Source organism: Lutra lutra, chromosome 12 (assembly GCF_902655055.1).
Source record: "Lutra lutra chromosome 12, mLutLut1.2, whole genome shotgun sequence".
Lineage (NCBI taxonomy): Eukaryota > Metazoa > Chordata > Mammalia > Carnivora > Mustelidae > Lutra > Lutra lutra.
In genome coordinates this window covers 59716035-59730540 of record NC_062289.1, presented here as the reverse complement: position 1 = coordinate 59730540, position 14506 = coordinate 59716035, and positions in this window count along the sequence as shown.

The window sequence follows — 14506 nt, the reverse complement described above, 5'->3', positions numbered from 1 at the left end:
TGGTTCCAGTCATTTCTACTTTTCATTCTGCAATTCAGATGCATTTCAAGCAACTTGAAATATCGATGCCTCTGAATAGTCTTCAGTCAACTTGTCATAAAATGTATTTTCTCTTGAAAATACTTTTTTTCCCCCTTTTAGCACAAGCCGGTCCCCAAATTGCTCACGAACCCTTATGTCAGTTGTGGCTCTGTCATGGAGACAATAAGTCAGCTATTTTTAGGCATAGAAAGATTCATCTAATTATAAAATAGCTGGAAAGCCCACCTTTGGGCTAAGTGTCCTGGAATAATTTCTAGAACAATGAGCAGCATCACAGAACTGGGCTGCCAGAAGGTTGCGGTCTGCATGATATCAGGAAGGCAGGGAATCAGAAAGTCATTGACTCCAAGAACTTCCTGCTCTAGCTGCAATCCAGGAGGGAGAAAGCCACTGCCCCAAACCCCCTCTTAGCTCAGAGCTAGAGCTGAACTCCGGCAGAGAGGGGCAAATCTGCAAGGTGATGGCTTTCTTCTCATGCAGGTCCATCTACTGGTACAATCTATTTTGAACTCAAAACCCCCGGAGGGTAGGGGAAAGGTGCACAAAAAGTGTGGCTTTCAGGTTTCCAGGCTCTGCAATGCAGGGAAACACACAAGAAGTTGGAATAAATCCCGTGTGGAAATTCATTTCTACCCAGAGCTTACAAAAACAGCATAGCAGTCTAGTCTTTTCACACATTATGCTGGCGTAAGTTTTTTGGTTTTATAATTACAAAAATAATACATGTTCATAATAGAAACATTAGGAACAGAAGTTGAGAGAAAATAAGGATTATTCCAAGTGCCCGTCTTCAAGGATCACCACTATTAATATGGTGATATATATCCTTTGCTTTTCTCATATTTACACACAGATATTTTCAAATGAGGTAATTTTCCAGAAGGTACCTTTGCAATCCTTTTCACTGAGGAGTATATTCTGAATCTTCTCCACAGCAAAACCTATAGCAGGGGTTCGCAAACTTCTCCTGAAAAGGGACAGCTTTAGACTTTGCAGATCTCATGGTCTTGGTCACAGCCACTCAACTCTGCATTTGTAGCTTGCGAACAGCTTTTGCAGATTGAAAGATGTCCTCCCAAAATTCCCATGCTGCCATCTTAACCCCTAATACCTCCAAATGTGACCTTTTCTGGAAATAGGGTCATTGCAGATGTAATTAGTTAAGATGAGGTCATACTGGATTAGGGTGGGCTCCTCATCAAATCTCACTAGCCTTCTTAGAGAAAGGGGGCATTTGGACACAGACAAGTATAGAGATAAGACACCGCGAAGATGCAGAAGATGGACATCGACAAAGCAAGGAGAGAGGCCTGAAACAGATCTTTTCCTCATGGTGTTCAGAAAAAACATCCCCTGTGGACACCTTGACTTTGGATTTTTAACCTCCAGAACAGTGAGAAAATACATTTCTGTGGTTTAAGTCACCCAGTCAGTTGTATGACAGCTCTAGCAAGCTAATATGGCAGCCATACAAATGGGCATGGCTATGTCCTAATAAAACTTTATTTACAAAAACAGGTAGCTGGCCAATGGACACAGTTAGCCAATCCCTGACCTACATAATCATTTTAATGACTGATGAGTGTTCCTTTAAATGGACAACCTACAATTTAAACAGTTTCCTATCGATGGACATAACGGCTATTTTTATTATTTGCTGTTATAACCAATATAAAAAGAAACATTTATGGATAAATGTCTTCAATTATTCTTTTTTTTAAATTTTTAAATTTTTTAATTTCTTTTCAGTGTAACACTGTTCATTGTTTTTGCACCACACCCAGTGCTCCATGCAATACGTGCCCTCCTTAAAACCCACCATCTGGTTCCCCCAACCTCCCACCCCCTGCCCCTTCAAAACCCTCAGGTTGTTTTTCAGAGTCTTCAATTATTCTTAATTATTTTCTTAGGATAAAATTCTAGAAATGGAATCCCTAAATCAACTGGTAGACATTTTAAAGACTTCTGTTTCAATCTGTAACTATCAGCAAGGTATGAAAGTACAATTTGATGGACAAAGAAAGTTATGTCATTAGTATCTTAATTTGCATTTCCTTATTAAGTTGATTTTGTGTACGTTTTAATCATTAACTTATATTTCTTCCTTTGCAAACTGTGGTATCACTGCCTCCAGCCTCGCTTGATCATTCTTAATGGGGAGGTCGCTCCATACATGTCCATTCCCTTAACATTTTGCCAGTTATCAGTCTTTCTCTGTGTGTCTTTTAATTTTGTTTGTGATTTTTTTGGAATAACATACAGATGCTTCCATTTTTGTGTAGTTAAATCCATCAGTTTTGTCTTTTATGATTTTCACGTCTCGTGGTATATTTGTTTATAAACTACTGAGTGTCTGATTCTAAGACTGCCTCCTCCACAGTCCCAAATGATGATTATAATAAAACCCATAACAATAATAGTGTTAAAACTTCCCAGGATTTAATTCAATGAGAATCCCAATAATTTGGAGAGAAGTCAGTCTGTAGGTCATTCCTTTGGCTAACTTATTGAAAAGTTAGCCATCTCAGACAGATGGTAAAAAGAATCATGTATAGACACTTAGAGCTTTAATTTTTCTTCCTTCCTTTCTTTTTTTTTCTTTTTCTTTTTTCTTTCTTTCTTTTCTTTTTTTTTGAGAAAGTAGTGAGGTGCAGAGGGAGAAGGAGAGAATATTAAGCAGGCTCCATACCCAGTGGAGCCAGATGCAGAGTTCAATCTCCCGACCCTGAGATCATGACCTGAGCTGAAATCAAGAGTCAGACACTTAACCGACTGAGCCACCCAGGTGTGCCAGAGTTTTAATTTTTTTATACACTGCATGTATCAAACTGACCACCAACTTACTATGGAATAATAAAAAACATTTTCCCTACATTCAGACTCTTTTAGTTATTTATCATATCATTAATGGATAGGTGACAGAAAGTGAGGAAATTTAGTATGAATCAACACTAAAACACCATAAGATACAAAATAAGACGTTTTGTGCAATTTTGTAAGAACTCTGCTAGAAATCATATTTTCAATATAAGATTCTCTCTATTAATCACAAGTTCTCGATACTAATCACAGTAAAAACTGGAGCATGAGAGGGTTCTCTGTGTCTTTTTTTTTTCCCCCAAAGATCCTATTTATTTATTTATTTGAGACAGATAGACAGACAGAGATAATGAGAGAGAGCGTGAACAGGAAGGAGAGGGAAAAGCAATTTCCCCACAGGAGAGGGAACCTGACGTGGGGCTCGATCCCAGAACCCTGGGATCATGACAGGACCCAAAGGCGGATGCTCAACCTACTGAGCCATCCAGGAGCCCCGATTCTCTGCATCTTTACCTCTTATATACTTTCTGATTTTTATTCCAGGAGAGAAGACAGTCTTCTAGCACAAGAATGCATTTTTATATAAATTTTAAATTTTATAATAGATTTATATCTTCAGAAAACTTGCCAAGGTTGTGCAAAGGGTTCTCACATACTCCACACCAAGTTTCCCTTATTAACCTCTTACATGACCTTTGTCACAACTAAGAACAAATACTGATATGTTATTGTTAACTAAAGGGCTATGCTTGATTCAGATTTCATTGGCTTTTCCCTCCTTTCCTCTGTTCCGGGATCCCACATTGCATTTGGTTGTCATGTCCCCTTGGGCTCCTCTGGGCTGTGACAGTTTCTCAGACTTTCTTTTTCTTCATGACCTTGGAAGGTTTGAGGAAGTACTGGTCATGTATTTTGGACAATGTCCCTCAATCTGGGACTTGTCTGGTGTTCTTCTCAGACCAGGGTTATATGTTTTGGTTTGGCGAGGAAGACCACAGAGGTAAAGTACCATTTTAATCACTTTATTATTAATTAAGCATATCAAGGGATAATATTTCAAAGTGTTATCAGGGTGACTTATCACTGATGATGTTAACCTTGATCGCCTGGCTAAGGTAGTGATTGTCAGGTTCCCTCTGCTATAAAATTACTCTCTCTCCACTTTCCTTAGTGTACTCTTCGGAAGGAAGTCACTGTGTAAAGCCCAAACTGAAGGCATGCCCCATCTCCTTGAGGGAGAAGAATCAACATAAATTATTGGGAATTTTTCCTGTTTGAGAGATTTGTCTCTCCCATCCTCCATTTATTTATTTGTTCAATCATTTATTTACACTAGTATGGACTCATGGACATTTATTTTATTTTTATTTATTTATTTTGTTGAGAGGCAGCGAGCAAGGGAGGGATAGAGGGAGAGGAAGAGAGAGAATCTTAAGCAGCCTCCACACCCAGCGAGAGCCCACTGCAGGGCTCAACTTCACGACCCTGAAATATTGACCTGAGCTGAAATCAAGAGTTGGAAGCTTAACCTACCGAGCCACCCAGGTGCCCCTGGACATTTATTTTATACTTGGATCATAACTCAGTACTATGAAATTTATTTTTTGCTCAAATTGTTCCAGTTTTGGCCATTGAGAACTCTTTCAGATGGCTCCTGTGTCCTTTTATTGTACACATGCCTGTGGTTTGGTCTGTTGAGCACTTCCTTTAGGGCACTACAAGATGCTCTAGGCTCATTCTATAGATTCCCAGCCATATCCCTAGAATCACCCATTTATGTAATGAGCGCTGCTTCCTCTTATTGGAGAATGGTATTTAGAAAACAAAATCTGAGCCAAGTGTACTCATTGATACTGGGTGCCATTACCTTTAGACTTAGTGAGCATAACTAGGAACTATATACAGATGTAGCTAACCTGTACATACACACACATATGCAATTATTTCTACGTCAGTATCTGTATTAAGCTAAATATGAGTTGACTTTGATTCAGTCCCACATGGTCCATTGTAACATTTCCTCCAAGCTTGTCTGTTAACTTCTCTTCCAAAAGCGACTTGGTTCCCACTGGCTGTCATTCATTTACTTGTTCGTTCAGTTCCAGCACATGGGTAGAATGGTTTCAGGATAATTAACCTGTCCCTCCATGATTAACAACTGCATCACCTAGAGCACATTCCTTACGTATAGTTCTTTTTGTCTTTGGGCTTATCATTTCTAGTCATTTCTGAAGTTATTTAGGTCAAGTCTCTCTGTTCCCCCACCCCTTCAGTGAAATTATACCATACATTTGTAATAGGTAATAGGTATATTCTTTTGTCACATTCTGCATTTCACTCTGGGATCCCTGCCATCTGGGTCATTGTCCCCCCCCCCCCCCCCAATTTGCATACATTAAGTTCGCTCTGTGCTGCAGAGTCCTATAGGTTTGACAAATGGGTAGTATTATTATTCATCCCTACAGTACCATACAGAATAGTTTCACAGCTCTAAAAAAAGTCCTGTGCTTCACCTAGTCAACTCCCACCCTACTGCAAATTCCTGGCAGTCACTGATCTGTCTCTGTAGTCTTGCCTTTTCCAGAATGTCATATAAATGGGATCCTGTCATATATAGCCTTCTCAGATCGACTCCTTTCACTTAGCAATATACATGTAAGATCCCCCTTGTTGATTTTTGTGTCAATGGTTCCTTTTGATCACCGAATAGGTAATAATGCATTTTAATGAAACTGTGAGAAAAAGATCTAAGACTTTGAGTGCAGGTAGTTTATTTGGAAGGTGATCTCAGGAGACACTGGTGGGGCGGTGGGGAGGGAATTAAGCCAGCTGTCACTGTGACCATTAAGGTTCGCTCTCTCTGGGGACTGGAGGAGAGCACAGAGCATATCTCAAGGGATCCTTCCTTCCTTCCTTCTGAGTACTTTTTCCAGGGGCATCAAGTCAGCACTTCTCCTTTCCATGTGCACTTGCTCCACCTGTCCCTGCAGCCACCTGAGAGAAAAGCAGGTGTTTGTAGGAAGTGGTTATTTGAGAATAGAGGTGGGTGTTGACAGGCTGTGCGTGGAGCCTGGTGTCGGCAGTGTCTCTTACAAGAGATGATACGTTTGAGCAGAAGAAAGTTTTGTTTGTAGAGTCTTCAACCCTAACCAAGGGTAGCCCTGGGCACCCCTCCGGGATGGAGTTAGGAGTACTGGTCTACACTGACTTCGTGACTGTTTTTGCAAGAAAGAACTGGTATTCTGGGGAAGTGAGACAGGAAGAGAGACCCCTTCCGTGCATCCTGTACAGCTGAAAAGGGACACTGCACAAAGCAGCTTAACTGAGGAATCAACAGGAGGGAGTAGGGAGACGGAGTTTCCCTCTACAGCGGGGTTCACGCTGTCTTTTCGGAGCATTTAGAGCTCCAGAGAGTGGGCGCTCAGAAAGAATCAGCTAGATGGTCTTGCCACGGTGCCTCTGGTGGCCATAATGGAAGAAGGCAGTCTTGGCAGACTCCTAAGGGTCTTAGGTGCCTAGGCTCAGATGGTCAGAGGGGGCTAGAGCAGGACAAGGGAGGGGAAAAGTGGATAGGCATGTGAAAGGGGCAGGGCATACAGAAGTAGAAAGGAAGGAGCTAGAAGAAGGAGCTCCATGGCCAGAGAAATGCTATTTGAACTCTTCTGGGGATCTGGGTGCGTGTGTGTGTGTGTGTGTGTGTGTGTGTGTGTGTGCGTGTGTGTGTACCTACCATAGTGAAAACACCAATGAATGCCACTTCATAATATTTCATAATATACCGGCAGATACTAGCCAGTTCAACAACGTTTGTTGAGTATTTACACAGGATACAAATGAGGTTACACGTCAGGGATAAAAAGGTGAGCAGGCCCTGTGGCTACCTCCTTAGAGCTTTTATTGTAAGGAGAAAAACACACGCCATAAAATGGGGTTTCCAGTCCAAAATGGAAGCAATACAATTTATTTAGATAGACAGACATATCTGTATATATGCATTTATATGTGTAAATGTACAAAATAAAGGGAAAACTTGGCTCACAGGCTATCTACAACACTCACTATTCTAATTGCTTTGAGCGGGTGAAGGGAGAAGGGAAATGGGTCTGGAAAGAAGATTAAAAGGGACTTGAGCTTTTCCTGTTATATTCAATTTCATTTTGCTTAAATAAATATGTGTGAGCATGTCTATCACCAATGCTTATAAAGAAAGTGTTAATATTTGCTAACTCTGGATGGCGGGCACACACACATGGGTTTGCTGCGTAAATCTTTGAGATGTTCTATATTTGTAAGACTTTACATAAAAGAGGTGGGACAGCGACTGGACGAGGCCCTCGGTGGGTGGTGACGATGGTGTCCCTCGTGCAGGTGTCTCATGCTGCACTGACATGTCAGCTTCTGGAGAACAGACACCTCTGCAGGGATTTAACTGGAAGCTTCAACTACCGTTTTATGTGGTTCTAATAATGTACTTATTAACTGATAGAGAATATCACTTTAAGAGAGAAGTGTTTGTCACAGAGTCACTCTTCATTAAGAGACAAACCATGAGAGACTGTGGACTCTGAGAAACAAACTGAGGGTTTTGGAGGGGAGGTGGGGGGGTCGGGTGAGCCTGGTGGTGGGTATTAAGGAGGGCACCTATTGCATGGAGAATGGGGTGTGGTGCACAAACAATGAATTTTGGAACACACACAAAAAAATTAAATTAAATTCGAAAAATAAATGTCAAACAGTCCTCCCCCCCAAAATTTTTTTTTTAAGATTTTATTTATTTATTTGACAGAGAAAGGGAGAGAGAGAGCCCAAGCAGGGGGAATGGCAGGAAGAGGGAGAGGGAGAAGCAGACTCCCTGCTGAGTAGGGAGCCTGATGCAGGGCTGGATCCCAGGACCCCAAGATCATGACCTGAGCCAAAGGCAGATGCTTAACTGACTGAGCCACCCAGGTGCCTCAAGAGTTATTTTGTAATCAGATCAACAAAGTGTGGTTGTGGGCTCGCCACTAAAATATAAGAATGCTTATCTTCGGGACGCCTGGGTGGCTCAGTTGGTTAAGCAGCTGCCTTCGGCTCAGGTCATGATCCCAGCGTCCTGGGATCGAGTCCCACATCAGGCTCCTTGCTTGGCGGGGAGCCTGCTTCTCCCTCTGCCTCTGCCTGCCATTCTGTCTGCCTGTGCTCGCTCTCTCTCCCTCTCTCTCTGACAAATTAAAAAAAAAAAAATCTTTAAAAGAATGCTTATCTTCATAGAAGCCTTTATTTCAGCAGGGACTGCTCTGAGTGTAAAGTTATCTACATTTCATATTTCCATCCTATTTTTTTTGTCATTGATGTGACCGCCATTTAAGTATTTTTTGCGAAGGAGATCAAAAAGCAGTCAGTTGGACAAGTCATGACACAGAGCTAGACTCAGTTTCTCTTCAGTTTCACTAGGTTCACCTACCATACCCTACTTTCCTTTAGACGATCCCCCAAATCTGAAAGATGTTATTATGGACTCAGGTGAAACAAATAGAGCCATAAATCCATTTGAACATCTATTAGAAAATCATTTTTTACCTAGTTTGTCAGTGACATAATAACAAACACTAACAAACTCCTAAAACATACTAAGTGCTTTGGGGGCGCCTGGCTGGCTCAGTTGGTGGAATAGGTGACTCTTGATCTCAGGTTGTGAGATCAATACCCACTTTGGGTGTAAAGATTACATAAAAAAATAAAATCTTAAAAAAAATTCTAAGTGCCTTGAATGTCAGGCTAGACTAATAAATTGCTCACAAGACCTTCTATTTTTCTAGATTACCCAAAAAGCCAAGAATGGACATTTTTAATGGGAAAAAGCTTTATTTTTTTTTTTTTTAATTCAATGTGAATGCTCTTCTTTTCCACCTCCAAATGACTGGTCACACAGAGGTTTTGTCACGAACAATCAGTATTTTATCTAAGTTGTGGATCTCATGCCCTTTGTACCTGGTTCTCTGAGTTCAGTACCCTACCCATTCCTCATCAGCTCTAAGCACAGTAATACCTATGTTTTGCTCAAGGAAGAGTGGGTTAGTGACTTCACCCAGTCCCTTTGTCCTAATATTTAACCTCCAACATTTTTGTGGTTGGAAAGACTTCTGGTATAATATTTAAAGCTCTCCTGTATGAATATTTACTAGAAAAGTGTTCAGAGATGTTTGGTAAGATTCAGGTGAGTTGTCAATTTGATGGTATTTTAATATCAATAGGTTGCTAAAGAAATTTTTAAAAATGCAGAGGACCCAGCTCCTCACTCCTAGTGCAGGGACTTTGCTCTCTGCCCTTGGTTCCTTGACTCTCCCAACACCCACCTGCTAGAGACAAGCAGGTTAACAGACCCCAGAGCATAGCTGTAAAAATAACACCCCCAGCATAACAGAGCAAAGCAAGCATTTCCATTGAATATCTCTTGGCACATGAATTGTGGCTTTGATGCTCAGGGTCACAGCGCTGACCTTCCTGGGAAGGACCCAAGCTCATTGTCACTATAGGTGACTGTGGCATTCCAGGGGCACTCAGTGAATGGATGGATAAAAGCATGATGGATTTCAGCATGTATAGTAAGAAATCACTGAAGAAGGTTTTACATGAAAACCATTAACTTAAAAAAAGGTTTTTGCTGGGGCACCTGGGTGGCTCAGTGGGTTAAAGCCTCTGCCTTCGGCTCAGGTCATGATCCCAGGATCCTGGGATCGAGCCCCACATCGGGCTCTCTGCTCGGCAGGGAGCCTGCTTCCTCCTCTCTCTCTGCCTGCCCCTCTGTCTACTTGTGATCTCTCTCTGTCAAATAAATAAATAAAATCTTTAAAAAAAAAGATTTTTTGCTAAAATTATCTTTACTAGCAACTGGCAGACCATCATCCTTGCCTTGGCCTCTGAATAAAGAAACAGCAGAGTGGTAAAAGGAACTATTCCTATAAGACTTTTCCAAACCATCCATACCACATACAAAATCAAAACCTGGAAAATAAATGTTTAAACGAAAAAAGATTTAAAATGTCACACCCCACACTTCATCCTGGCCACCCAGCCCTTCCTGTCAGCATCACACATTGAGTGAAATGATGTCATGTGGCATAAATCCATAAATCCTGCCTAATCCAAGGGTAAACTTCTTAAAGATAAGAGAGATTGCCTTGGCCTCTCCAGTCTTTGGCCTGGTGTGCAATGTACCAAACACTCAAGGAAACCTCGCCTGTGAGTTTTTCTTCTTTCCTTTTTTTTTAATTTTTAAAAATCTTATTTAAATTCAATTAATCATCAGTGTATCATGAGTTTCAGAGGCAGAGTTCAGAGATTGATCAGTTACATATAATACACAGTGATCATTATACCATGTGTTTACCAAGAGCAAGCACGGCTTGACTTTAACTGACAGGCTAACCTGCTACCCCAAACTCCACAGAGAAGAAGGTCTGTTACTCGCTGGTGGGGGAGCTGGGAGAAAGCTCCTAGAAGCCAGGAGAGAGGAGCAGATGAGGATACCCCCCGACAGGAGAGCCACCCAGCAACCATGTAGTAAAGCAGGAGGGAGCCACCCCAGCCCCTGCTGGGGAGAAACTGAGGCCCAGCCCAAACCAGAGCACTATTTCAGCACAGCTAACACACTGGGGATTTTCATTGTGTTTGCAGTAAGGACTTACAGAAAGTTCTGAGGGGATGCCATAATCCGATCTGTACTTCAGCAAATTCGCAGTCAGCATGCTCAACAAAAGACCTGTGGGCCAAAAACCTCAGGGATCAGCTAAGGAACCGTGGCAATAGTTAAGACAGAATATATCACCCACCGCCGGAGAGGGGAAAGAGGGTTCAAAATGTTCGAGAAATTCCAGAAATAGAACTTCCATCGTTTGACAAACGCCTAGGAGAAGCTGACACAGACTCTCACATTTGAAGTCTGAGCCACCGAGGGACTGCAGCTTGGGCATTGACAGGCAACCAGGCTGAGGACGCTCCTGGCAGCCCGATGGGGGTGGGGAGGAGGGACCTGGGGCGGGACACCCACCTGTGCCCCCACCAGGCCACTGGGAGTCAAGTTCCTGTCTCCGGAAAGAAGCCAGGCCAGACCACAGTTTGAAAGTCGAAATCATCAGACTGGATGAGATCATAAAAAGGGGGATGATCTGAGCAGCATCAGGAGCCTGTTTGCAGGACCTACCTGCAGTTAAGCAGCTAGGAGTCTAAGAAGATTGAGCAAAGGGAAATGAACAGGTGCGTGAAGGAAGTTACCGGAAGCATAGAGCCCAGGCCAGAGAAGGAGGAAACCGCAGGAGGGGGGCAAGGGGACAGACCAGAACCTCAAGTTCCTGCAGGGATGCAGGGAGAGAATGAGGAGATAGAGGCAAGTAGGGAGGTGGCTCCTCTGTATACCTATCCCTTTGAAAGTGCAGAAGGAAGGATAGAGACCCAATTCTAAATTCAGGTGAGGAGTGAATGAATCAAGATTCTCTTTTAAGGATTTCATCAGTGTGGAGGAGAGAGGGAGGAGTTTAAGGGGGGAGGAAATGGAGGGCAGCTGAGCACCTCTAGAAGAGGTTTATGTGTATATGTCAGTTAATGTTGGGTGGGAATCAGCACAGGAGGACTTTCAGACGGAAGAAAGAAAAATTGTGGGACATGCTTTAGAAGCCAGTTGGGATCCTTTTCCAAAGGACAAGGAAAGGAGAGTGAATTAGGTACCCATCGAGAGAAAATGCGAGGTGAGGGAGAGCAGAGGAGGCTGGTCGGTCTCGGGTCACCCAGGCTTGGCGCTGGGTCCTCGGATGCGTGTTCTGCCGCAGCAAAATTGCGGGACCCTGATGCCAGAGTCATTTCAAAAAGCCCGTTAAGAACTTCGGTCAGGGCTGAGCAAATGGTGTCAACATCAAGGTCAGGGATACGGAGAACATCCATCAAGCTGCCGGAGCGGTGGGTCAAGGAGAGTCCCACGTGCACTTTGGGACCAGATAATAGTTCCTTGAAACCAGCGCATCTCGCTAATGGAGTGATTTGGCCCTTGTGGCCTGAACTGCTTAACCCAGAGCTGCCCAGCCCCCCACTTCCTCCGGAGAGCTGGGCCTCCGCAGGGATAGAAGTTCCTCGCCAGGAACCACAAGATTGAGAGTCAGCAAAGCGCCGGGTGTTCCTTCCACACAGAGGAGAACAACAGTGCAGCAACCGCGCCCCCGCTCCCCCGCTCCCCCGCACCAGATTTGTTTGATAGCTGAAATGAGATACAACTTGGAAGTATTTAGCTCACGGCAAGTATTCAATGAAGGTGAAACTCCTTTCCTTCGTGCTTTGTATTTACAGTGCTTCTAATGAGAGCAGAGAAAGAAGACAGAAGGGGATCAAAAGCTAAAAATCCCAATTGTAAAAGAAGTAAGTCCAGAGCATATCAGGTACAACATGGTGACTATAGTTTATGTGCTGGATCATGAATTTGAAAGTTGCTAAGACGGGGCATCCTGAGGGGCTCCATCCGTTCAGAGTCTAGCTTTGGGCTCTGGTCATGATCTCAGCGTGCTGGGATGGAGCTCCTTGCCCAGCCCAGCGAGGAGTTGGCTTCCTCCAAGGAGAGGAACCAAAATAAGCAAGTTGCAACGAGGAGGTCACATGACAAATCGAGGTCAAAGGTCCAAGCCAATGGCATAACTGTGGCCCCGAGGTTGTCTGGGTTAAGCGCCTCATACAACAATTTTGCTTAATGTTGACATCAAACCTATGATGTGGGCACTATCCCCATTTGACAGGTGAAAACTGAGGCTCAGAGAAACCAGGTAACTTGTTCAGGATCTTATGATGGGTGAGGGGTGGACTGATTCCTACCCATGTGGTCGCTGGGCCCCTCCCAGTCAGGCTGACCTGTCTACCCCTAAAGGAACGTCTCCTTCTCATTCCTGCCATTCCTGGTTCTTTTGTCTTTTCCCTTATGTTTGTTTCATCCTTTGTAAGCTTGAAAATTGCATACATCTGCTGGGGCACAGAAGGCTCATTCAGCACTGGCTCATAGTGGCCCTCAACAAATGCTTTTTTTTTTTTTTTTTTTTAAGATTTTATTTATTTGACAGAGAGAGATCACAAGTAGGCAGAGAGGCAAGCAGAGAGAAAGAGAGGGAGGAAGAAGCAGGCTCCCTGTCTAGCAGAGAGCCCGATATTGGACTCGATCCCAGGACCCTGAGATCATGACCTGAGCTGAAGGCAGAGGCTTAACCCACTGAGCCACCCAGGCAGCCCCAACAAATGCTTCTTGAATGGATGGATGGATCAATGACTTTACCAAGACAGCTATGATGAGCTACTTATGCAGGAATGGAGTTTTCCGCCCCACCTCTCAAATACCACCTTCCACCTTGCTAGATGGGTAAGAGCTGGACCAGAATGACCATATGTCCTGGTGTTCCTGAGACTATGCAACTTAATCCTCTTGTTCCAGCTTGATATTAACCACATCCCCTTCACTCTCAAAGGCACCCCAGTCAGGACAATGAAGTCTGCATGTATGCAAAGGATTTTGGAACTCAAAAAGGCAAGCCCTGACAAAGCTAGTATGAATTTATGGCCTGCCTCTCCCTACTCCTACAGCACTGGACTATGGGAAGTTGAGACAGCTCGCATGCAGGCACAACCTGGGTAAGGTGGGCCCAGCACTAGCTTCCCACCAGCCTCCCAAAAAGAGGACTGAGAACTGTACCCCGCCCCAGGCTGTCATCAGGGAACCCCAACAATAGAGGAACACCTTCACTGGCAGAGCACCCCCATTCCAGCCCGGGCTGCTGTCCTACCCATCTCTGAGGACCCCAGAGGAGCTCATGCTCCCATCCATAATCTTCCCAGGAGTTTTATATGGGGTACAGAAACAGACTTGAGGGGGCTGGGGCCCAAGACAAGGGAGACAGAGAGACCACTGTGCGGGCCAGGCAATGAGACCCAGGAACACTACAGCGGTCCTCCAGAAGCTTCGATGCCTTCTGGCCACCCCTTCAGCCACCCCCTGGGAGAAAAGGAAGGTTCAAACCTGAGAGTACACTAAAGCCCCCACAGTGATGGAAGCCAGTGAGTTAATGAGGTCGGACCAGCTGGGAGACCACGTCCAGCTTTCCACACTACACAGAAAGGGGGCTCAAGGTAGAAAGGAAGATATGGCAGCAAAAAGAAGAGAGTAAATTTTCATACCTCGGACTCTTATGGACAATACCACTGATTTTTAATACTGTCATTTTTAATGATTACGGTATTCTATTTTGTGGTTCTATTATAATTTATTTATTTAATCTTTTATTTATTTTTTTATTTTTAGTTAACTTCCTATCATAGATCATTTGGATTATCCCAGGCTTTCATTATTATAAATGATACTGGGACAAACACCTTAGCATGTGCGTGTCACTAATTAATAAATCCACGCTAGCCAGATCGCATGACGTGATGTCACTTGAGCAGGGTATGGAGAGAGCCCCCCGCCAGGGCAAAGAAATGGGACGTCCTGTCAAGAGCCGCGTGAGGGAGGCGGTCAAGTCTTCAGTCGCTGCAACCAATCGACATCCCCAATTTACCTGTTAAAGACCTCATACCGGGGGCGCCTGGGTGGCTCAGTGGGTTAAGCCACTGCCTTCGGCTCAGGTCATGATCCCAGGTCCTG